Source organism: Lissotriton helveticus, assembly GCF_964261635.1.
Source record: "Lissotriton helveticus chromosome 1_1 unlocalized genomic scaffold, aLisHel1.1 SUPER_1_unloc_62, whole genome shotgun sequence".
In the NCBI taxonomy this organism is placed as follows: domain Eukaryota; kingdom Metazoa; phylum Chordata; class Amphibia; order Caudata; family Salamandridae; genus Lissotriton; species Lissotriton helveticus.
Window position 1 is genome coordinate 296,839 of NW_027611706.1, and position 24,538 is coordinate 321,376.

Sequence of the window (24,538 nt, forward strand, 5' to 3'; positions counted from 1 at the left end):
TTCAAACTCCAATTAAACCACTGAGTAGAACAAATATTATATCACCTAAGCAAGAAGTAGGTGAACCAGGCCACCCTGAGTCTGAAGCTGAAGTCGAACGAATGTCAAATTCAACTAAGGACCAAGTCAACCATTGGGGTCAACTAACGGACCTAGAGATGTTAACTATTCCACTTACTGGTCGTTCACAATAAGAGGACGCAAAATGCACAAATCTAACAATGGGAGATACTCAGCAATTACTACCAACTAGGCAGCCAATGCCAATAGAAGTGCAAGTAAAAAAAAGAAAAGCTAACGGTATAGGGGAACCATCTAATTTGGGCCAAATAAAACTTTCAGAGCAAGAAGCTCCAAATGAACTAAATGGTGGGGTGAAAATCATAAGGGAAGCCAATACCCCACTGAAATTGGATCTTACTCCATATCAAAAAAACGTTTTGAATAGTAGTCCACAATTCATTAATTCTTGTGACGAGGGACATGATTTTCAAGGACCACAAAAAGAGGAGTATAAGGACCTATCATTCATAAATGGGCAACACCATAACCCAGGTACTCAGGTACCAGGAAGTGGGAACGCGGAAGCAATTTGGGATTTATTCTTCAAAACCTCGCAATTAACTCTGGAAGCATTAACATATCAGTCCAACCAAAAGGAGGTCCAAATAGATCTCGAGCGCTATGGCATCCTCTGTTACCGGAATTGAGCAGAAGATAACAACGCAAAATAATCTAATAGTAAGGGCACAATCTCAGCCAATATCTACGTTTGCAGAGTGTAGTTGTGCCCCACTAATTAACAAACTAGCTACCATTCCCGATATTTAAAAAACAATAATTGACGATGTAAAAGTGAATTTTCCTAATGTGGGAATTCAAACCATGAAGACCGACTGCCCCTCTAAAGCTACAATAAAATGTAAAGACAATACTGTTGTTCTTAAAGAAAAAATAGATGATAAAACAAAAGATCAAGAAGTGATAAACCTATGCTCGACACAATCAACAATGACAGACGCATCTCCGGAAGTTAACAAAGAAACGTTTCTACACTTTTTCGCACTCATCAGCAGGAAGTGGGTCGGAGTCGGAAGGCGAAGGGTCTTCCACAAATAAACAATCATTTCAACCTCCCCAACAACAACAACATTTTTTAGACCAGGGCTACCGCCAACCCAGCCGGGGTGGATCGGCCGACCAAGGCTGGAATTCCCAAAGGAGATGGAATTGAGGAGGTGGTCCCAGGAGAGGGGCATCACGAGTATGATTCTACCCCTCGGAGGGACATGGAGAAATCTAAACTCGGAAACAAACGTACCGCTGGTAATGCCCATTGGGGATAAAGAAATGGAATATGAAACCAATAAGAGACTAAAGGCCATGAAACCATTGGCTGTGACATTGAGGATCGAAGAATCCGTGACCACAGAACTTGAAGAAAGTGACATACCAACAGCCATTTCGACATCGGCCGCAACAGTTAGTACATCATCGGTAAAAACTACGAACATGGAAGTATCCACGGCCTTGGAACACGGAATTGATGAGATACCAGCCATCACCAGGCAATCGGCTGCAACAATGAACATTGAAGTATCTACAACCTCACAACAAATGGAGATAACCAGACCATTTGTACTTGATCCGAGTCCTACTGACCCAATCATCAATCTTTCAGATCACACGATTACAGCAGCGGAAAGAGAAGTGTTAAGTAAAGGACTAATCTTCGTGCCTACATGCAGACCGGACTCCTTCACAACGAAATTGGAACTGCAAATGTTTTTCCGAAAAGTAAGATTAAAATACTACTTTGGAGAAAATACGTATATACCCAAGTCCACGGCTACACCATTCAAGCCACCTTCAATATTCACACCAAATGCACACTGCATGAGCCAACGTGTCCTGGCCTTTGAACAAATTGTCATGCAAGAAGTGATGGGCAAATTGAGTGAGAGACAATATATAAAATACAACGTGACTAAGGAGGAGAGAGCTGCCATGATTGAACTACGAGAAAACCAATCCATCGTGGTAAAGGCGGCAGATAAGGGGGGCGCTATCGTACTGCAAAATACTGAAGATTACGTGAAGGAGATTGACGATCAATTGAAGATACGGGATAGCTACCTACCCATCGCTAAAGACCCCACAGCCAGCATCAAGTTCCTCATAAACACTCTGGCGGAGGAAGGTGCGGAACATGGATTTCTAAGTCAAGCAGAAAAGGAGTTTCTAATTAAAAAGGAACCCCGTATTCCCACAATTTATACCTTACCAAAGGTACATAAGAGGCTGGAAAGACCACCGGGAAGACCGATTATATCGGGTTGTGGTTCAGTATTGGAACCAGCCAATCAATTTATTGATTTTTTTCTTCAGCCCTTGGTCACACAAACGAAATCCTTTGTACGTGATACAACACATATTATCCAGCTCTTAGAGAATCAGCCATTTGACTGTAATACACAACTGATGGTAACCCTTGACGTTTGCTCTCTTTATACATCAATACCACAAAATAAAGCCATAGAAGTAATCAGGGATGCACTTGACAAACGCCCTGCACCACACTGGGTACCAACAAGTTTTTTGGTGGACCTGTTGCATATAGCCATGAAGAAAAATTATTTTTTATTCCAACAGCAATTCTACTTCCAATGCAAGGGAGTAGCAATGGGAGCGACTTGCGCGCCGAGCCTGGCCAACATCTATATGGACAGCTATGAGGAAGAACATCTCTACTCGTATGATAATCCTTACATCGATTCCATAGCTGTCTGGAAAAGATATATAGATGACGTGATAATGATTTGGTCAGGCTCTGAACCCGACTTACAGGACTTCTTGATATGACTGAATCTGAGGAGTGAGGACATCCAATTCACAATGTCGTATAACAACAAGACAATTGATTTCTTAGACCTAACATTTAAGGTGGAAGACAATCTCCTTTATTGGGATTTATTTAGAAAGCCAACAGAAAGGAACACGATTTTGAAATATGATTCATGTCATCCGCGTAATTTACGCGATAATTTACCGTTTGGGCAATACCTGAGATTGAGGCGGAATTGCTCCAAGAGAGCCGATTTCTTCAGGGTAACAGACATCCTTACTACAAGACTACGAGATCGAGGGTATCCGCTGGGTCTTCTCAAGCGTGCCAGAAAAAGGGCTTGGTACTATCCAAGAGACCAGCTACTCCACCAAAAAGAAAAGGAAAGTGGGATGGACACTCTTGTATGTGTCACGACATATAATCCAAAAAGCAATAACATCAAGAGGATAATCCAAAAACATTGGAATTTAGTGGCGTCAGAACTCCAGATGGATAAAGGGCCTCTATTCGCCTTCAAAAGAGGAAGAAATCTCAAGGACAATGTTGTGCAAGCCTATCTAGCACCCAAAAAACAACCTAACCTGAGAGACCAACTAGGCTTACCACCGATAGTAGGCCACTTCAAATGTGGCACATGTAAGGCATGTCCATTGAGCAAGGAAGGTCAGACATTCTCCTATGAGAATAAAACATACACACTTCCATCATTAACTAACTGTAATACAACCAATGTAATTTACATAATTTTCTGCCCTTGCAATAAACCATACATTGGGCAGACTTCGCAGAAAGTTAAACAAAGGATTTTACAACACATGAGCCGCATTCGATGTAAAACACCAGGAGCCCCACTAGTTGAGCATTTTACGACCCATAATCACCCTGCTGAATGTTTGAAGTGGAGAGTATTGGAAAAAATCACTACTAACCCAAGGGGGGGGATCGGTCTCAGTGGTCCTAAACAAAAAGGAGTGCAAATGGATACACACCCTTGATTCTGTAGTGGGTGGACTCAATGAGCACGAGGAAATTGCCAAACAAATGGGCTTACTTTGATTTGTTCACACCATGTACGTGATCATTAAGATGGATATAATTAGGAATGTTGAAAACAGATAACTCTAACTATGCCATGACTAGATTATAATCCTAGTAGGTCACGAATGTACAGAGAGTCAAATGGAGTGAACATTAACACTGCATAACACCTCTTGCTGAAATTATAGAAATGATGACGTTATTAATATTGTGTTCAACTGTTACAAGTAATGATTGCGATATAATTCACTGAATTTACATAAATGTTGGCTTTATTGACATTGTGTACAAATGTTATAACTAATGACTGCGATATCATCTGGAAATCAAGTTTCTATGTAATGATTGTTTCCATCTAGCGAGTTGGAATCTCCATTGTTTCATGCAAATGATGAGATAATATACTATGTCACTCGTTTTGAGAATTTGGTTATTTAATGATTGTGAGAGAATCTTTGTAAAACAGCAGTACATCTAATACCTGCCACACTCCGCCAAGTAGATTACGCACAAAGTAGTCTATAATTTGTTAAATGGTTAATTAGCGCACCCCTAGGGGCAGTTATCCCACACATGGCTGAGGGCTTGTCAAAGGATTTAGAATATTGACTTTCGCGTTTAATCTAAAAGAGACGGGATGATCTAGCGGTAATTTTATATCTCCGCCAACACCGAAATGTACACACTATACAGGGTTGCCTTGGCAACCGAACCCGGAAGATGACGAAAGCCCACGCTGATGTCATGACGCATTTATCTTGCGCCTCGGCTCGGACCGTAAACCGTTTGAAACCGAGTGCACGCGCCATTGAACCCAGAGCCTGTTTGTACGAGCGGACGCCGTATCACACAGAGCGAAGTGACTTAGACACTTAGGGTAAGTCTTAACATTCACGGCGGCTCACAAATTGTAAACCGTGGAGACACGCCAATTTTATATGGCTACAAGTCGTGATATCCTTACAGGGTTGGTAAGCCGTAACACTGGTATTTAAATGGATGATTCTTCGTGTTTTTCTTAAATCTAAACAGTATAATTTAAATTGTTAAATTCAGCCATTATAAATTAATGTAATATTGCACAGGACGTGCAAAATGGTATCACCCCGAATTGAGTTTTACTGGGTCTGTGCTCCCCGGGTGTGTTAAGTTAGTCGTATTTAATGAGACACGCTCTTCTTAGTCATTTTAAATGCACGTTATAGAGTCTTACAAACTCGACATGGCAGGTTCCTGTAAAGACTGACATAGTCCTTTTCCTTACTTTACAGACAAGAGGACGTTAAAATCATCGTGCCACCGTTTGACATATATGCTATTTGACGCTAGGGTGAGTATAGCCACTGCACTAGCTAGGAGTAAAATCATGAAACCACACAAATACCCCCCTGAGATTTTCCTTATTTTAATTCATTTGCAGACTGTCGTGTTCATGTTCGTCTTGAGAAAGACCCGCCGCGACCAACAAATTGGCGCTTTACAGGGTCGAAACGTCGACATTTCCCTACAGGCCCCATAACTCTAGAACTCCATTGAATTAAAAGAGTTCATGAAGTTTACACCAAAGGGAGGCCATTGTAAATCAAGAATATTGTAAATTTGTATATTGTGTTTGAATGTATCAACTTTGTATATATTGACATGTGATCACTATTCACTGTTTTCACTGTTTTGCACTATATTGTAGATATTGACAGTCGTCACATAGAAAGGTTTTTTGTAAAAATGTGACTTATACAAAAATATACAAAGAGGATATACAGTCATGTAAAAGGCTTTTCTTCTTTTTATTGAGTGCAAGAAATTGCTTTTTGCTTTCAGAGGGGGTTGGGCTGTTGTTGTTGTGTTTTCTTCAGTTTTAAAATTGAGTTAAACTCAGAGTTCTATGACAAAGAAATTGTTGTCCGTACCCGACAGAACCAATTTTGTTTGAACTATTAAGTACCCAGGTTCCGAGGGACACAGGGTTGACCCCGTTGTTTTCTCAATCTGAATTAACAGGTGTTGACCTGCGAGGGTTTGTTTTACCTTCATTTATTTGTATTGTTATAATGTTTTGAAAGTCTTGATCAATTCATGTCACTTAAGATTTAGTTATCCTGTTATGGCAGAAAAAGAAACTTTATCTTATAGTGAAGACTATATTGCCAAACTTATACAAGACCAAGGCAGCTCCAATTTTCTATTAGGGGCAAACCATTCCTCAGTAGACATCACACTTAATGAAAAACTGCAAAAAATAGAACGTTTAGAAAAGAAACTAGTGAGGGCTCGACTTCATGGACATGTCCTTACAAAATATTTAACAGCTAATATAATACCAAAAGCGTTGCAAGTCAAAAACGAACCTGCAATTTTCATTGAGGTGCCACGCTTCAGAGAAGGATTCAGCTTCGTGGCGAATAACTGTTCAAGACACTGGAGGGTGTTAGGTGTGGAGACAGCCATTGATTACGTTAAGAAGCTAACACAGGAAATAGCAGACCTCAAAAAGGAAATCTTAGAGGACAGTGCTCTAACGAACGCTAAAGAAGCGCTGGAACGGGCTGAAAAAGCACTTGTAGATTTCAATACCATCACTCTCAATAGAAAATTGGACAAGTTGGCAAAGGACATTAAAAACTATGACAAAAATCTAACGTACCCTTACCTTTCGGACGATTATTACCATCAAGACCAACAAGGGTTTTTCACCAATAAGAACAGACAATGACAGAAACGTTTCTACACTTTTTCGCACTCATCAGCAGGAAGTGGGTCGGAATCGGAAGGCGAAGGGTCTTCCACAAATAAACAATCATTTCAACCTCCCCAACAACAACAACATTTTTTAGACCAGGGCTACCGCCAACCCAGCCGGGGTGGATCGGCCGACCAAGGCTGGAATTCCCAAAGGAGATGGAATCGAGGAGGTGGTCCCAGGAGAGGGGCATCACGAGTACGATTCTACCCCTCGGAGGGACATGGAGAAATCTCAACTCGGAAACAAACGTACCGCTGGTAATGCCCATTGGGGGTGAAGAAATGGAATATGAAACCAATAAGAGACTAAAGGCCATGAAACCATCTGCTGTGACATTGAGGATCGAAGAATCCGTGACCACAGAACTTGAAGAAAGTGACATACCAACAGCCATTTCGACATCGGCCGCAACAGTTAGTACATCATCGGTAAAAACTACGAACATGGAAGTATCCACGGCCTTGGAACACGGAATTGATGAGATACCAGCCATTACCAGGCAATCGGCTGCAACAATGAACATTGAAGTATCTACAACCTCACAACAAATGGAGATAACCAGACCATTTGTACTTGATTCGAGTCCTACTGACCCAATCATCAATCTTTCAGATCACACGATTACAGCAGCGGAAAGAGAAGTGTTAAGTAAAGGACTATCCTTCGTGCAGACCGGACTCCTTCACAACGAAATTGGAACTGCAAAAGTTTTTCCGAAAAGTAAGATTAAAATACTACTTTGGAAGAAATACGTATATACCCAAGTCCACGGCTACACCATTCAAGCCACCTTCAATATTCACACCAAATGCACACTGCATGAGCCAACGTGTCCTGGCCTTTGAACAAATTGTCATGCAAGAAGTGATGGGCACATTGAGTGAGAGACAATATATAAAATACAACGTGACTAAGGAGGAGAGAGCTGCCATGATTGAACTACGAGAAAACCAATCCATCGTGGTAAAGGCGGCAGATAAGGGGGGCGCTATCGTACTGCAAAATACTGAAGATTACGTGAAGGAGATTGACGATCAATTGAAGATACGGGATAGCTACCTACCCATCGCTAAAGACCCCACAGCCAGCATCAAGTCCCTCATAAACACTCTGGCGGAGGAAGGTGCGGAACATGGATTTCTAAGTCAAGCAGAAAAGGAGTTTCTAATTAAAAAGGAACCCCGTATTCCCACAATTTATAGCTTACTAAAGGTACATAAGAGGCTGGAAAGACCACTGGGAAGACCGATTATATCGGGTTGCGGTTCAGTATTGGAACCAGCCAATCAATGTATTGATTTTTTTCTTCAGCCCTTGGTCACACAAACGAAATCCTTTGTACGTGATACAACACATATTATCCAGCTCTTAGAGAATCAGCCATTTGACTGTAATACACAACTGATGGTAACCCTTGACGTTTGCTCTCTTTATACATCAATACCACAAAATAAAGCCATAGAAGTAATCAGGGATGCACTTGACAAACGCCCTGCACCACACTGGGTACCAACAAGTTTTTTGGTGGACCTGTTGCATATAGCCATGAAGAAAAATTATTTTTTATTCCAACAGCAGTTCTACTTCCAATGCAAGGGAGTAGCAATGGGAGCGACTTGCGCGCCGAGCCTGGCCAACATCTATATGGACAGCTATGAGGAAGAACATCTCTACTCGTATGATAATCCTTACATCGATTCCATAGCTGTCTGGAAAAGATATATAGATGACGTGATAATGATTTGGTCAGGCTCTGAACCCCACTTACAGGACTTCTTGGTATGGCTGAATCTGAGGAGTGAGGACATCCAATTCACAATGTCGTATAACAACAAGACAATTGATTTCTTAGACCTAACATTTAAGGTGGAAGACAATCTCCTTTATTGTGATTTATTTAGAAAGCCAACAGAAAGAAACACGATTTTGAAATATGATTCATGTCATCCGCGTAATTTACACAATAATTTACCGTTTGGGCAATACCTGAGATTGAGGCGGAATTGCTCCAAGAGAGCCGATTTCTTCAGGGAAACAGACATCCTTACTACAAGACTACGAGATCGAGGGTATCCGCTGGGTCTTCTCAAGCGTGCCAGAAAAAGGGCTTGGTACTATCCAAGAGACCAGCTACTCCACCAAAAAGAAAAGGAAAGTGGAATGGACACTCTTGTATGTGTCACAACATATAATCCAAAAAGCAATAACATCAAGAGGATAATCCAAAAACATTGGAATTTAGTGGCGTCAGAACTCCAGATGGATAAAAGGCCTCTATGCGCCTTCAAAAGAGGAAGAAATCTCAAGGACAATGTTGTGCAAGCCTATCTAGCACCCGAAAAACAACCTAACCTGAGAGACCAACTAGGCTTACCACCGATAGTAGGCCACTTCAAATGTGGCACATGTAAGGCATGTCCATTGAGCATGGAAGGTCAGACATTCTCCTATGAGAATAAAACATACACACTTCCATCATTAACTAACTGTAATACAACCAATGTAATTTACATCATTTTCTGCCCTTGCAATAAACCATACATTGGGCAGACTTCGCAGAAAGTTAAACAAAGGATTGTACAACACATGAGCCGCATTCGATGTAAAACACCAGGAGCCCCACTAGTTGAGCATTTTACGACCCATAATCACCCTGCTGAATGTTTGAAGTGGAGAGTATTGGAAAAAATCACTACTAACCCAAGGGGGGGATCGGTCTCAGTGGTCCTAAACAAAAAGGAGTGCAAATGGATACACACCCTTGATTCTGTAGTGGGTGGACTCAATGAGCACGAGGAAATTGCCAAACAAATGGGCTTACTTTGATTTGTTCACACCATGTACGTGATCATTAAGATGGATATAATTAGGAATGTTGAAAACAGATAACTCTAACTATGCCATGACTAGATTATAATCCTAGTAGGTCACGAATGTACAGAGAGTCAAATGGAGTGAACATTAACACTGCATAACACCTCTTGCTGAAACTATAGAAATGATGACGTTATTAATATTGTGTTCAACTGTTACAAGTAATGATTGCGATATAATTCACTGAATTTACATAAATGTTGGCTTTATTGACATTGTGTACAAATGTTATAACGAATGACTGCAATATAATCTGGAAATCAAGTTTCTATGTAATGATTGTTTCCATCTAGCGAGTTGGAATCTCCATTGTTTCATGCAAATGATGAGATAATATACTATGTCACTCGTTTTGAGAATTTGGTTATTTAATGATTGTGAGAGAATCTTTGTAAGACAGCAGTACATCTAATACCTGCCACACTCCGCCAAGTAGATTACGCACAAAGTAGTCTATAAAATGGTTAATTAGCGCACCCCTAGGGGCAGTTATCCCACACATGGCTGAGGGCTTGTCAAAGGATTTAGAATATTGACTTTCGCGTTTAATCTAAAAGAGACGGGATGATCTAGCGGTAATTTATTCCTCCGCCAACACCGAAATGTACACACTATACAGGGTTGCCTTGGCAACCGAACCCGGAAGATGACGAAAGCCCACGCTGACGTCATGACGCATTTATCTTGCGCCTCGGCTCGGACCGTAAACCGTTTGAAACCGAGTGCACGCGCCATTGAACCCGGAGCTTGTTTGTACGAGCGGACGCCGTATCACACAGAGCGAAGTGACTTAGACACTTAGGGTAAGTCTTAACATTCACGGCGGCTCACAAATTGTAAACCGTGGAGACACGCCAATTTTATATGGCTGCAAGTCGTGATATCCTTACAGGGTTGGTACGCCGTAACACTGGTATTTAAATGGATGATTCTTCGTGTTTTTCTTAAATCTAAACAGTATAATTTAAATTGTTAAATTCAGCCATTATAAATTAATGTAATATTGCACAGGACGCGCAAAATGGTATCACCCCGAATTGAGTTTTACTGGGTCTGTGCTCCCCGGGTGTGTTAAGTTAGTCGTATTTAATGAGACACGCTCTTCTTAGTCATTTTAAATGCACGTTATAGAGTCTTACAAACTCGACATGGCAGGTTCCTGTAAAGACTGACATAGTCCTTTTCCTTACTTTACAGACAAGAGGACGTTAAAATCATCGTGCCTCCAGTTGACATATATGCTATTTGACGCTAGGGTGAGTATAGCAACTGCACTAGCTAGGAGTAAAATCATTAAACCACACAACAACCCCCCTGATATTTTCCTTATTTTAATTCATTTGCAGACTGTCGTGTTCATGTTCGTCTTGAGAAAGACCCGCCGCGACCAACAAATTGGCGCTTTACAGGGTCGAAACGTCGACATTTCCCTACAGGCCCCATAACTCTAGAACTCCATTGAATTAAAAGAAATTAAAAGAGTTCACGAAGTTTACACCAAAGGGAGGCCATTGTAAATCAAGAATATTGTAAATTTGTATATTGTGTTTGAATGTATCAACTTTGTATATATTGACATGTGATCACTATTCACTGTTTTCACTGTTTTGCACTATATTGTAGATATTGACAGTCGTCACATAGAAAGGTTTTTTGTAAAAATGTGACTTATACAAAAATATACAAAGAGGATATACAGTCACGTAAAAGGCTTTTCTTCTTTTTATTGAGTGCAAGAAATTGCTTTTTGCTTTCAGAGGGGGTTGAGCTGTTGTTGTTGTCTTTTCTTCAGTTTTAAAATTGAGTTAAACTCAGAGTTCTATGACAAAGAAATTGTTGTCCGTACCCGACAGAACCAATTTTGCATGTGCATCTACAGCACACATGCCTCTAACAGAGGATTAATGACTCCAAATCCCTGCCGTGGTATCTTGTCATGTTGTGGCTGAGTGTGCCATGAGATGTGGCAGGCTATAGTGCTTGGTGTGATTTGGTCATTTTTGATAAGGTGGAGTGCTGAACGGTTAGGCAAATTTAGATTTTCTTTGTTTTTGGGATTGTGTGATATAGTGCGGTACCTACTGTATGATGTATATAAATTACATTGATAATATACCATAAGGATGTGGGGTGAGTGTTATTAGGGCCGAAGCCTTGCTGATTATATGCAGAATAACAGGGCTGGGAGGTCACTACTGACAACGGCAGGTTAGCAGCTGCACAGGCCTTGGGCATTGATCCTATTGAGGATAATATGTGACGGGCACTGGTGACTGGAGCTGGCTAGCAACAACGCTGGCCTCTGGTATTCATTACAGGCAGGGTAACAATACATGTCAATATTGACTGGAACTGGTTGGCAGTAGAGTTAAACTCTGGTTTTGAATATTTGCAGGATTTAAGGTACAGAGGTCACTACTGACTGGAGTTACTTAGCAGGATAATAGGTCCAAGGGAGCCAATACTGCCTGAAGCTGGTTAGTATGATCACTAGTCCCAAGGTGCTACTAATGACTCAAGTTGGCTAGAATGATAACAGGTCCCAGGGGCCAGTACTAACAGGAGCTGGCTAGTAGGCTTACATACAGGTCCAAGGGGCCACTACTGACTGGAGCTGGCTAAAAGAATAAGAGGCCCAAGGGTGGTGGGGGTGCGAGTGGCACCAGTGACCGGGGTTGGCTAGAAGCATTGACGACCTTTGGTATTGATTAAATGCAGGATTCCAGGTCACAGGAGACTCTGCTGAATACAGCTGGCTAGCAGCAGTGGTGGCCTCTTGAAAGAAGGAATTGAGAAAGCATAACTGGATATACTGGTTTCTTTAATACCGATAATTGTTTACACAACATACACATCAATGCCACAACATGCATTGATATATTACGTTACCAAATTACAATACTCTTATATTAATTTGACATGTCTGTTCGCCTTAATATGCCTGCAACGTTATATGATTCTATTAGGGCCCAGAACCATTTTATTTAGTGATGTCCATCTGTACACTTTCCTGCATCTTGTAGTAAATTGAATATTGACAAACAGAAGTGTTATTTCCAGAAACAGTGAATTCTGCAGCTTGTCTGTGTATCTTTTATCTGCACCTCACGGATAGATGCTCTCGTCCATTGCAAAGACAATTGTCACTTTTTAGTTTGCTTGGCTTTTTGCTATTTTTGCATTAAATGTATGATAGATTTGTTGGCCTCCAGGTGTGTTGTGTTTTATTTTACAGATCATAAGAGATGAAGAGGAAAATGACAGTCTAGTATACACATTCTTCATATAAATCAACTCACAGTATACTGTTCTGGAGGTTCAGTCCCACAGATATTATCTCTAACTGAACACCCTAGGAAGCATGTGCTTTTCAAACCAGTTGCCCTCTGATGCAGCGTCCTCGCTATTGGATAAGTCAGTTTGTCCTGAATTTTAGGAGGGTTACCGTATTTAGTGCACTCTGTTAGACAGCGCTCACCTGTGGTAGTAAGAAGTTAATAGGCACCTTATCACCTATGCACGGCGCAGGGCTTTGAGTTACAGAGCTCCTCACGCTGTGGAGAAGATTAGGTCACATTTACCCATTTTCCCATATTTGGTCCTGATGAAATGCCAACAGATTGCTCCATGACTACACAAGGCATGAAAAATGTTGACCTGAAGTATAGACCCCAGCTTACCAGCAGGTCCATAGGTGATCGACACTTTCACACAGTGATAGGTGCCATTAGTTCTCAATTTCCCTGCCACTTTTTTTAATCTCAACATGGACTAGTATGATCACATTAACTATATTGCGGCAACTGGTCGATAGCTGATCTTATATTCAGACTTTCACCAATCTCACATCTTATGACACAACATCCTCTGTTATACTATGCTCATCCGACGTACTTAATAAAAGATCTCCGACAAAATGCCCTCTTGTGGTGCCCGCCAGGCATTGTAACGCCGGCCTAGTGAGGTGTATAGCCCAATGATGAAGCATGTCACCTTCAGGTGAGTGAACGCAACTTGTCTTAAAAGCACATGCTTCCTAGGGTGTCTGCGTTCAGTTACAGATAATGACTCTGGGACTGAACCTCCGGAACAGTATACTGTGATTTGATTGTATTTTATTTTAACAAATGTACATAGCAGATATTGGCGCTTGCTTGTTTCACAAAAATTATCGTATACCTGCCTCGAGCGCACTTCTTACTGACGAGTATGGGGTTATCATGTTGCTGCTACAAGCTCCTTACCTGTGCGAGTTATCGGGAATGATGCAGGGGCAGACCAAAACCAGCCACACATGTAGATCAATGACAAATACTGAAGATTTTACAGAGCTTCCAAGCTGGTGACCATTACTTAATTGACCTTGAAAATAAAAGACACGTTTTTAGTATTCTGGTGACTCATAACCATAAAAAACAAAGATTATAAATTCACTATTGTGTCAAATACTTAAAAAATGGAACTGGATGTGCTGAATCAGATGCTGCCCCAGGTAATGCGTGACACCTTCCGCCACTATTGCTTATGGGACTTGTAGTTTTGTTTTTCTCATTTAAAGGATGGTCTCTAAAGTCCCAGTGTTCTAAGCGATGCTGGTTAAAATCAGAGGCCTGAGTGAGGGTGAAGCATGACACTGCTCTGCTTAGCAGTGAGATGAATGACATTTTCTCAGCCCTTCCATTCTTTGTCCTACAGAGGCTCGTTGGCCATTCATATTTTTTTGCAACGGCAAAGAAACTTTTATTGCAGCTCCTTTAAACTGAAGAGATAAAACGCCTGGGCATGTTTCATTAACTACTGACAAACATGAACAATCAAGAACATGAGTTTCTGGAAAACTATCAAGCCCCCAATCAGAATCAGCAGCCACTCTTCACAGCCAGGAATTCTTGAGGCTTTGGAGAGGGTGAATTGCACATGGCATAAGAGGAACACTACATCAACTCAAAGCTCACTTCTCAGGGATGTACTGAACAGCCAGCCTCATGGCACACTTAGCCAGCTCTTCACCTCCTCCTCCTCAAACTGTTGACCAGCTATCAGGGCAAATGAGCCTGCAGCAAAGCATCGCTGGCTTGGTTCCACACCGGACCAGGCAAGGTGGTCAACTCCATACTCCTCCAAGTCAGCAAGCACTCTGGTCGAGCCAGTCCTAACCCCACATGATTGTTCCCCATCACAACTATTTTAATGGTCCTAAGTTATGTTTCTGCCAAATGATTGAGTCAAAAATTGAAAGGTTTTACTATGAAGTGCTGAAAGAGAAATCATGAAGTTTTTCAATATTTCGGAGTCTGCCACAGTACAGAGGAGCATTATTTCTCTACAGCAGCAAATCATGTATGTGCCCTGTAGAAAGCACGTTTGAATGAAACATGGAATGCATTGCAGCCAAAAATCCATGCAACAACATAGAGTGCAAGATAACTTGTGTTATTATTCCAGCAGAACGAAATGCCATTCCTAATGTGTACGTCATTTTAAAGACAAACCCAGGAAAATGTACAGTCAGTGTTGTTCTTCTGCCTGTTAAACGACAATCTCCATTAATGTGTCAGGAAATAAACTACAATGAGAAATCCTACTCTATGGCAGGGTGCTGCCTGCCACTATATTGCAGGTTACTTCCAACATATTCTGATTTATACATACATACTCCAGGGTGCTGCCAGCTATCGGGTCTGCACACAGCAGACTGGAGCCACTCAGGAAGGAGGTAAGCTCTACATTTCATCTTAAGCCCTTAGGTTACATTCACAGCCTGATGGGTCTGAAGAACTTTATCCTCGCTCTAATTGCGCCGAGCAGATGGACTTAGCCCAACATAGGCTGTGTTGTAGGCTGGATGATGCCTGGCATCCTATTATCGTTGGCGGGAGGATGAAGCTCTGATAGGAGCTGCTACAAGAAGAGCGGAGAAACAGGACCACAGATCGCCTCAGAGCGACAACTGCCCAGAAGCTGAAGAAAGAACTTTGGAATAGCAAACCTCCTACACCCTGGAGATTCTCCAGGGTAAAAAAATGATTGTAATGAAATGCAAACTGCAGCATTAAGGTAACACACTACAACATCTTTCCCTTTAAACCGAAGATAACAGCATACAATAAAAAATAAAAAACTAACCAAAAAGCAACAAAACTAATAAATTCATTTCCAAATGCTGCAAAATAGAAACAGTTAATACAAATTAACAATATTAAACTTTGTTAGTACCTTAGTAATGTGCTTACTTCTTGGCTTCACTCCATCTGCAGCAATAATGCTCTGAAAGGAGAAATTACTGCTGTGAGTCTCAGAGTCTTCAGTGTTACTGGTCTCAGTCACGAAGACTGCGGTGTCAGAAGATAACTTTCTCTTATTTGGCTTTATTGTTCCACCACTCACGCCATCGCTTTTAGCAGACACACTACTGTCAGCAGCATCATAACTTCAGGCAGATCAGCAAAGCGGATATCACCACTCACATTGGGTGAACAGACTCGTCTCTGCTACATACATCCACTCTGTTCTCAAATTTGCTTGGAGCTTCCAAAATGCAAAGAGCTGCAATATATTCGCCACACTTTCCGGACTACCTTGTTTTTAAAAGTTGTGACATTGAAGCGTGATTCTTGGTTCATCTGCAGCTGATTTTTATTAGAGGTTCTTTTGCCACACAATACTCCCATATTCCAATTTGTCCACAGGGTGCTTCAACCCTAGTAGGTTATCAACTGCCTGTTTTGCAGATAATTTCAGATCGTTTCTGTAAGAAACTGAATTATTATTTGCGGTAGATGAGGAACAATCATAACCGTTGTCATAGTGAACTTTCAAAGCCATTCAATTAACCTAGTATCAACCCCCTGGTACCCCCAGCACCGAACAGGCAGGCTTATCTTAAGGTAATATGTAAAATATTTATGCAGAAACCAAACAAGTAAAAGTCAAAATGCAAAAAAATAAAAAACCCAAACCGAAATGGAAAAATAATAAAGGAAAATGTATTGAACACAATGACACTAAAATGACAAAATCCAATAAGGGGAATGAGATATGAACTGTAACGCTGTAAGAATCACAAGGTCCCAAAGGATGAGGGGCCCGGTAATGGAGTAGTCTCTCTGGAGCTGACTGACAAGTCAGAGGAAACCGGAGACCATGGCCTGCAAGCACATAGTGCAGGAATTAGGCGCAGTGGTCCAAGAAGACATCTAGTGCTCCAGGATCAGATAGGGCTGCTGGCCTACAGGGGGATTCACGGCAGGTTCGGGCACAAAGTGCTTAGAGTACTGAGAACAAGCAGCAGATGCCCAGCAGGGCAACAGGAGACAGTCGAAGGCAGCAAGGCCCGGACGAGACTGAAAGGGAGTGACACCTCTGGCCCTGTCCATCATGCAATAGCGTAGTGGAGCTCAGCAGGAGGACAACCCGGTGACTGCCACCCACTGGGGCTGTGACCCCCACGACAAGGCAGGCCGGTCTGGTGATGTGGTAAGAGATATAGCAGCCATGTTCTCAGCGAGAAGAAAGAAGGATCAGAATCTAAAAAGATGCTGACCAAGCTCCTGATGGCCGGCAGCGGAGAAGGGAGGCTCTCCCCAACGACACAAATCAGCCAAGATGTTGACACCTCTGAAGCCCCAGTTACCCACGCCTTTTTAGAGTCGCTATTTGGTGCATTACAAGGCGACTTGCAGACGCTGAAAAGGGAAATAGCGGGGGAGATGAAGGAGATAACTAATGGAGGCCACACGTTCCCAAACAGCATCAACGTCCCGCCTTTTGATAAGGCGGGATGTTGATGCCGTTGGGGACCGTATGGCCTCCATCGAGGATCAGAAGCAAGCACGGGAAGGGGAGGTGAAGCATCTACAGCAAGAGATAGTCTGGCTCAAGGCTCAACAGATCGATCTCCAGGCACACACAGAAGACCTGGAGAATCGGTCTAGGCGAAACAACATCCGCGTTAAGGGAGTTCCACCTAAAGAAGAAGGGCCAGACATCACACAATACCTGCAGGGTCTCTTCAGGAGCATACTGGGCACCCCCACCGGATATTTTGGCTTACATTCCAGACTTTCAACTAAAAGAGTGTATGCTACGTGCTGCCAGGGACAAGCAACCACTAAGATATCAGGACCACTGCATAGCTTTGTACCAGAACCTGGCTCTAATACGCCTTCAAAAGTGTAGGGAGTTCCGAGTGGCAACCCCGCGTCTTCAAAATCAAGGAATACTGTATTCTTTGGGTCACCCTTTCCGGCTGATTTTCATATGGCAGGGCAAAGTCCTCCAGCTCAGATCCATGCAGGACACTTGCCAGGTGCTGGGCATCGAGAATCCAATACAGGAGGAGACAGAGGGCCCACAGACCACAACTCCTCGAGAAAGATGGCATAAGGTCTACGGGAGGCGTAGCACAGAGCGAGCAATGAGACCGGACCCCAAAACCATGGCACAAGAAAGACTGGCAGTGCTGGAGACATTGTCGAAGGAGTCATTCCCCCATGATGACACTGTGAACGACTGAGGGACAGACAAGTGACATTTGCAAGACTGGGTGGGCGGCGAAGAAGTCTACGGGGAGTGTATAGACACGGGGAGTGTAGAGACACAGGGAACAGGCCACACACGTTCCCAACTATTCCGACTTCCAAGGACGCGCGCGTACGAATGTCGGGCCCTGGACAATTTGAGGTAAAGGGGTTTCTAAGTTGGGGTTAGGGAGGGGAGGGTGGAGAACTGGTATGCAGGTTAAAGGCATTGAAGAGAGGATCAAAGGACAATGGAGGCCGGGCAGACGTTGGGAGCTCAAGGGGAAGAGGATCACAGGGTCCCAAATACAGGCCAAAGCTGGTGCACTCACTATGACACGCTATTTCCCAGCCCACACTGAAAATTCTCACTCTCAATGCGAGAGGTCTCAACAATCCCAATAAAAGGAGGTCCATCCTTTCCTACCTGGATAACATGGAGGCAGATGTGTGCCTCCTCCAGGAGACACAGCTCCTCTCCAAAGATTGGCATAGAATGAGGTCACGGCTCTTTCCCCAGCAGTTCTTTTCATCTACCCTGGATAAGAAGGTGGGTGGCTATTTTAGTAGCCAAGCGTTTTAAGGGGACAGTGGGGGAAAAGGTGGCTGAAATCAAAGAGATTGATGGGAGCAGGGCCATCGATAGAGTAGGTGTTGGTATGAGTATTTTAGAAGCCGAAATTGTGTTGCAAACCACCAGAGTTGCTGCTCCCGCAATCACCCTTCACCCGATATACAATCAATCCAGGGGCTGCCTCAATTGCCTATAAATAGAAGCAGGTCCTATCCCCCACACACCCCTATAGCAATAACCATTTCAAATACCAACCCCACCAGGGATGGTGCTAATAGGTTAAACAGGCCCAGGGGCTCGAATAAGAACAGGATGTCTAGTACCTCATGCATTAATGTTCCTGCCGCCCCAAGTATGAATGGCTAATCAGGATGTCCTGAGTCTGCCGCCCGCTGCTTGCCCTTATGTGTTGGTACTGGCAGGAGTACCTACTTTAAAGCGGGATCAGCATAAGCCATGGGACCAGCTACGCAATAAATGTGCGGACTGGCTATCAAGGCATAGAAGCTTCCATGTATCCGAAATAAAGGATATTATTATGGCACGCAGGGTTGTGTGAGTCAGTGCATCTACAAAAAATATCAAAGGGGAAAGTATTCTAATTAACTTTTGCAGACCTTCTTTGGTGAGACACCTACTAAGGGGTTGCGAATTTATAACACCTAATAGCACTAACGTATGCGCACTACCACTTGGTTAGTTCTACAAACCAAGTCATGCTCCTTTCACCAACAATTCCTCTTGATTACTTCTTCTAATATGTTCGAGGCCTTGTCTGGATTAGAGACCCAAGAGTGACTATCAACTTTTGGGGAAAATACTGATCCTGCTATTAGGTTACCTCATGCCATGCCAGTAACTGAGTGTACTATTCCCACAACCCACTTATCCCCCCTATGCAGCAAGTTCAGACCTCCGTATCTTAAGCTGGAATGTTGCAAGGTTGTACTCTAAACTTTACCAGCCAGATTGGGTACAACTTATTAAAGACCAAGATATCCTTTTATTTTAGGAAACAGGGGCCACACAAGAATTGATTATTGAGGGGTTTGAATGCCATAATATCCTAGCAACAACCCCCAAGCAGGGTCGCCATTTGGGGGTTTATCAATCTGGGTCAATATTAAGACAGGGGGATGCATAAAAACTGTACATACAGATAACAATAATTTTCTAGGCATATTATTTAATATGGGAATTTCCTTTTGGATAATTAATTTTTATAACAATGATTTTCATTCTGTTCCAAATATGCATTTTATAAATTTGTTTAATTTTATTGCATCTATTGGAAACTCCAAAGACTCTTTCAAGTCAGTAGGAATCTGTCTGGGGGCGATTTTAATGCTAAGCTATCTTACTCATGGTCAAGCGAATATTCACACAGCAGCAGACAAACATGCAATAGGGGTAGAGAGCTAATGGACCATTTGAACACCCTTAACTTAATTAATGTTATGGAAATTGATGCAACTACAAAAGATAATGCCCCCCCTGAACCGACATTCAGAGGGAGGATCTGTTCATCTGCAATTGATAATGTTTTTTATCCCCCCCGCTTTAGAAGCAAGCTTGCTTAAAGCCGAAATTATGGCAAGAATCTTTGGGGACCATAACCCAATACAAGTAAAGTTACGGATGCCTCCAGTTCCAACGCTTCAGACAGAATGTGGTGCTAGGGAACTATCACCATCCACAGATAACCGCAGACTAGTATGGCGAGGCATTAATAATGCAGACCGATTCAGTTCTAGACCCAGTAGCTATCAGCGCCTTTACCGAACTAAGTGGAGCCATTAAATCCTTGCTGTCTAAACCCATTTCTACAGTACAGCGCGACCCTAGATGGTTCAATCAGGAGTGCTCAATTGCCAACAGGAAGCTCCGCAAGGCCCTATCTCAAAGCCCTAGGTGTAATGATTTGGTACGGTTGACACATAAGCAGGGTATTGCTAATAGGAAGGAACAGTTATTAGGTGAGCCCTGGGATGCGCTCATTAATGCTGCCAGCTTAAATAATGGGAATATATTTTGGACAACCATTAAAGAGTTAAGATCAATGGGACAACCATTAACTCCCATCAGCTGCAACATAATGAGCGCTACGTCGGAAAGTCACTTTTCCACTATTTACCAAGAGCCTGCTTTTTAATCCGACCCTTTTATTAACAGGGTGCCATCTGGAGTCTCATTATCAATAAACGAGGTGAAAGAGGCTATACGTCAGAGTGCGGGCAATAAAACTCCAGGCCCTTATGGGTTGCCCATCAATCTTATTAAATATAAACCAGATTTATTTTTGGGCTCCACTGTAGTTAAATATTTTTAATAATCTAACCAATGCCCCACTGCCTAAGACATGGTGTACCAGCACGATCGTTCCCATTTTTAAAAAGGGTGATTGCACACAACCATGTTGCTATAGACCGATCTCCCTCATAGATAACACCCTTAACATTTTAGGCAGAGTTTAATACACAAAAATGTTAACCTGGAGAGAGGACAATCCGATTTTAGAACAATGCCAACTAGATTTCAGGGGTAAAGTTGGCAAGAACAAGCAATGTCTTTGATCATAGGGAAGTACACTTTTGCACAGCACTCGCCATTTTACTTAGCTTTTATGGACCTGTCCTCAGCTTTCGATTTTGTCAATAGGTCCCGTCTATGGCCCATCCTTTTCGAAAATAAATGGACTGGATGAGGCCCTTGTTCATTTTTTTGCCTATCTCCATAGGGACCATAGGATTGGTGGTGGTGGGGGAGAAGATTCCAATGACATCAGTGTAGATAGAGGGGTCAGACAGGGGTGTGTTCTGGCCCCCCTCCTATTTATCATATATATATATATATAAACAATTTACAGAAATCACTGATCCCACTAACTAATGATGTTCCCAGAATTCAAGGCAAACCTCTCTCAGTGCTTTTATACACAGATGATGCGGTTTTAATTGGTCGCACACCAAATGCACTATGCACTTTAGTTCGAGGTTTCACAGATTTTATGTCCGGCCTAGATTTAGGCACACATTTTAAGAAATCTTTTATACTGCCTTGTGGGCCAAGGAAATGTCCTTTAAATGTTATCTCTGTGGGCGACCAAAAATTAACTTGCACTGCTACTTCCCCTTATCTGGGAATGGTCTTCGCTGCGAACGGCAGCTGGTGTGAACACTTGGCATATTGTAAAAGTAAGTTCTCAAGGGCTTTTAACTCAATCCTCAGTCTCCTCCGCCCTAAAAGATCGGGAACAATTCCAGCCTTTTTAAAGATTTTTAAGATCCAGTGTGTACCAATAGCTACCTATGGGGCAGAGGTATGGAGTGTTGCCAAATGCTCTTGCGTCCAATCAGAGGAAAATAGATTTTGTAGAAAACTCTTGGGCGCTCCAATCTCCACCCCTTTATATATATGTCAAGGTGAACTGAAATTAGGATACATTGAAGACATCATAAGGGCCCGCCCTGCACTATTTTGGCTATCCATAATGAAGAATCCCGAGGCTTCTCTCACAAGGGACATAATAGATGATAGTCTTCGCTGTGAGAAAGGGATGGATATTCCATGGCTTCCTGGGGTAGTCAAGAGTCTGGAAAGCGTTAACCTTGGTAGACTGTTTGCCAATTCAAACACAGCTGTAACAATGGACAAAAAAGTTTTAAAGAGAGCATTGTACGCACTTCATAGCGCAGAAAGACTAGAAAGGGAATTGAATAAACAAACTGTTGCAAAATGTATATCCATTGCGTACCCTGAGCATTGTCTACCAAGTTACATTACACTACCCATGTCCCAATGGGAGAGAGGCCTCCTATTCCGTCTAAGAGCTGGGACAGTAAGATATTTGCTTTGTTTTCCCTATGGGTATAACGCAAAACTTGAGTCGCTGCCATGTCCATGTGATGTTCACAGCGGTCAAACACTTTTACACTTTTAAGTCTTTAGTAAATACTATATGAAATATGCAGAATGGTTGTTGATTCTGTATTTTAAAAAATTGTCACCTATTAATTTAACAGACGCTATTGACTGCAAATTTAAATTGGACAATGTTGCATTGATCTTGCGCATTGGCACCTTTTTGAGAGTAGCTACGGGTGCACGGAAATCTATGAGCGATCTATGATGTCATTTGTATAGTAAATAAATACAGAACAGAACAGGCAGTGGGGGAAAACAATTACAGCTGCACTTACTCTTCTATCACTGAATGTAGGCTCATTAAGTAATCTAGCTTGTGCCCTCCTTTGTAGGTCCACTATCCTAGGGCCTAAATTAAACTATATGCTACACTCGCTCAAAGAGGCACAAAGTAAAAAGCATATAATATGAACACAGGTCATACAGATTGATAAGGAGACTTGTCTTCATGAAAATTTCTTCTTTTATTCTTGATCCACACAGCCAACGTGTTTCACCCCAAAGGGCTTCATCAGGGCTGTTAAAAAAAAACAGATCATTGATCATAAATACCTATCTCACATAAGATCATGAACCCTTCACCATAAGTGCACTAGTGGAAATGTTCTTGAGCCAGAAAAGAAACAGTGCCTATGATGGTGCACAACACATGACACCATCGGCCATGAGAACACCCACACAAGAAACCAAAACGAAAAACCAAGACTCTTGTGAGGAGATGAACAAAAACAGAGAGTATTAGGACCCAAATGACCCATTCCAACCAAAAAGCACATCTAATCAGTCTTTGTGAGGTTAGGACAAAACCCCATAGAACAACAACCATTAAATTTAAATGAGTATCTTTACCCATTTAGTTGCGCAACACATTAGGTGATCACAACTAACTATCTGGGTCACAGCCAGGGAGAAAAGCCAGTATGGCACAAAAACCAACTCCACAAGTCATATATTAGACCTGTATTTTTGTTGAAACTCAACACCAGTGACTTGGTGAACTTTAAAACACATCAACCATAAATTCCAATGATTTTTTATTTACCTGAAGTGGAAACCTTTAATCCGCGTTCCTTGCAAGACGATGGATAGTCCACCAAAACACAATTCAAACACAGAAATCCTGGAGCAGAAAAGAAGCAGCCTCTGTTACGACCACAACCATCATCTTTTTACTTAATCATTAGTAGCAAGGCTTAGATATTCGCCATCCTATGTCCAGTATATATGACCCAAAACACCAAATAGCAACTTTGTATACCTTGCCAGGTTAGACCTTTCTGCGCAGTATCAACAATTCGGATCCTTGCTTGCTAGTTGGTCGTTTCAGGCTCCAGGCAAGTTTAGTGTAAGTCACTATGTCTTCAGTTCGTTCTGTGAAGCAAAATGAATGAGCCATCATTGAGAAAACATCTTCTAGTATTAACTATGACGTTTGCATCTCACCGTGCACGAAAAAAGAGATTCTCCTTACATATTATGTCGGGAAAACTAATATTTTAAAAACGGCGCCGTTCAGATAGCACTATGCACGTGACGTGATTCTCCTCGCATGCATGTTCAGAGAACCAATATCTGAGAAACTCATTACGTATTGCGCTGGTATCCCTCACCCTCACCCCCTCAGAACCCACACCCCCTCACCCTCAAACACCCCCTCACCCTCACACCCCCTCACCCTCACTCTCCTTCACACCCTCACCCTCACTCACCCTCACACTCCTCTCAGCCTCTCTCACCCTCACCCTCTCACCCTCACCCCCCCACTCCCTCACACCCTCACACACCTTCTGTTGGACAGGCCACATGAAGGGCTCGCTCCCTCCCCGCAGGACAGGGCCCGGGCCACCGTCAGCACCATTGCCCGGCCCAGCCGCCATCTTGGACACGGCACCACGCGGCCGCGCCGCCTCAGCCCGACCCCAACCCTGGGCTTGGCCAGGCCCCGACATCCCGGCACCACCCTCCACCCAGGAGGTGAACGGACCACTTGGCGGGTCAATGGGAGTAAGAAGTGTCGA

At 42.6% G+C, this 24,538-nt stretch overlaps 1 long non-coding RNA gene across 1 annotated transcript; it reads right to left on the bottom strand.

Moving 5' to 3' along the window:
• Positions 1-22,884: 22,884 nt before the first annotated feature.
• Positions 22,885-23,893, bottom strand: LOC144806322 (uncharacterized). The gene is made up of 3 exons (XR_013605765.1): positions 23,779-23,893; positions 23,563-23,640; positions 22,885-23,037 (listed from the first exon to the last, which is right to left on the bottom strand). It is a non-coding gene; the product is annotated as an uncharacterized LOC144806322 (long non-coding RNA).
• Positions 23,894-24,538: the final 645 nt, after the last annotated feature.